At 35.8% G+C, this 2,196-nt stretch overlaps 1 protein-coding gene across 7 annotated transcripts in view; it reads right to left on the reverse strand.

Moving 5' to 3' along the window:
* The window catches only part of ralgps2 (Ral GEF with PH domain and SH3 binding motif 2), a 145,419-nt gene that overhangs the window by 70,170 nt on the left and 73,053 nt on the right, over positions 1 to 2,196 (reverse strand). The window lies entirely within an intron of this gene.

Here is a 2,196-nt window from a genome sequence, read left to right on the forward strand (position 1 = left end):
TTAGAATGGATCTTGAAAGTGCTTGAAAAGTGCTTGATTTTGACTTTGGAAAAGGTGTACGAACCCTGTAGTACGCATCGTAAGAACCCTGAACTTGTGCTTTTTGGAGGGAATATTGTGCTGAAGGTAGGGATGTAAATAAATAATCGACTTATGATTAATTAGTGATTAATGGTTGATTAGATGAAAATTAGTTTCATCTGATTAACAGGTAACGTCCACTAAGAATAAACTTCCTTCTGTGTTGTAGTGTCACTGTCGTTCACTAGAGGGCGTCCCTGTGTATTCTCAAGAAGCTGCTTAACAGTATTTGCAAGAGAAGTAACGCCAGAGCAAAGTGTCCTAGCGCAGAAAAGTGAATCAATCCAGAAGCCAGTCTGGGAATATTTACAACCTTTAATGATTTTAATCATTTTTAGGGCTGCGACTAACGATTTTGTCAGTTTATTAACCTGCCAATCATTTTTTTTTTATTAGTCTATTAATAATATACAGAATTAAACCAGGTGAAACTAAAACTTTTAGACTTGTGGAGAACTGGATAGAGCATACTGAAAGGAGAAAAGTTTTTTTTTTTTAATCTTAAATGCAAAATATTTATATATTTTTCACAATCTTGGTACAATTCCTGCTCTGAGTGGGTCAATCTGTCAGCTAAAGGCATGTTTTAGAGTCTCTATACTCCAATTAACGATTAATCGATTACTAAATTAGTTGATGATTATTTCAATAATCGATTAATCATGATTAATTTGATTAATTGTTTCAGCCCTATTCATTATATTAACGCACTATAAACTGCTTATTTCTCCTTAAAACTTCTAGGTCACCTAAGTAGCGCCCATTTAACAACACGTTACGGCACAAAGTCTCCCCTAACACTGAATGCTGGATTACACTGAAAAACAGACTACATCCCAGTTGCTATCTACTTAGCTGAAATGAAGAGGATGTCAGAGATTCATATTCTGCTTTTTATTCAGAGCTTTAGATCCCCAGACTTTGGAAATTAAAGTGTTTTTACACATTTAATTAATACTTTTTCTTTCAGTTACTCAATAGGTTCCTGTTTTGTTCTTAAACACAAAAAACAGACGTCTTTAAAACACAAGCAGTTTAAGTATATGTAAAAAAAACTTTTTTTGTTTGTTTATTCACTTAGGATTTAATGCAGCTGGAACAATTAATTGTTCTAATCTAATGAACTCTCTTTAATTCTGCATAATTTAAAAAAGAAAATATTTATCTCTCGATGTAATGGGAGAATCATCTGAATACAAGAGAAAACTTATGCTTATTAATTACATGTTAATCAAACAATTAACTCAGTGAATGTTATATTAATTCATTAATAGAAAGTTTCCTTTTGATCAAATCTTTTCTAATATTCCAAACTACAAAATAAGTGATGACTGCAGGTATGATTGATGTTGATATTTTATCGGGTCAATATTAACATCAGTCTTTATTTAAAGCTGCAGTATTAAGGGCTGCTTATCCCCCCGTTGCAGTGTGTCGCAGTTAGCATGTCGCAGGTATGATGCAGACATTTTTGATTTATGCTCCATATTGAAGAGTGGTCTGTGCTTTATTATTCCAAGCCACAATGCCAGAGGGACAATCACGAACTAGCTATGGGTCTAGATACGGCCGAGGCGGTGAGGAAGTGGGGGCAAGTTTGTGCGACAACGGAGCGACATGAGGCCCAAAAAGAGAGGGAATCCAGATGGGAAAAGAGTCCCAGCGTTCTTGCGCACCTTGTTTTACAAACAAAACAATTTGGTAAGGAACCAAACAGGAAATACGCATAGTGTGGAGCGGATGTAGAATTGACCAATCAGATGCCTCCTGTCTGCCGTCACTTGAGGTGCAGCAGAGTGTCTGCGGAGGGGGCGGAGATGTCTCTACGTTCACTGCGATGCAGACGAAGTAGTTTCAAGTATAAATCAGCCTTTAGTATCATATGCCATCATATCGTTATCAGGACATCCTTAACTCTGACAAATGCACTATTAGCTCATTCTTATAGTGGTTACACAATAACTAGAGGGATATCCCACTGTAAGAGTTCCACTTGAAAGCTTCCACCACAGAAACACATTCAATTCAAATAACTTTTTTCTTTTTTTTTTTTATTGAATTGAAAAGTACCCATCACTGCTGAAAACTCACTGATATTTCTGCATTCCTCCTTGG

Source organism: Cyprinodon variegatus, unplaced genomic scaffold (genome assembly GCF_000732505.1).
Source record: "Cyprinodon variegatus isolate N-32 unplaced genomic scaffold, C_variegatus-1.0 Scaffold618, whole genome shotgun sequence".
Classification (NCBI taxonomy): Eukaryota; Metazoa; Chordata; class Actinopteri; order Cyprinodontiformes; family Cyprinodontidae; genus Cyprinodon; species Cyprinodon variegatus.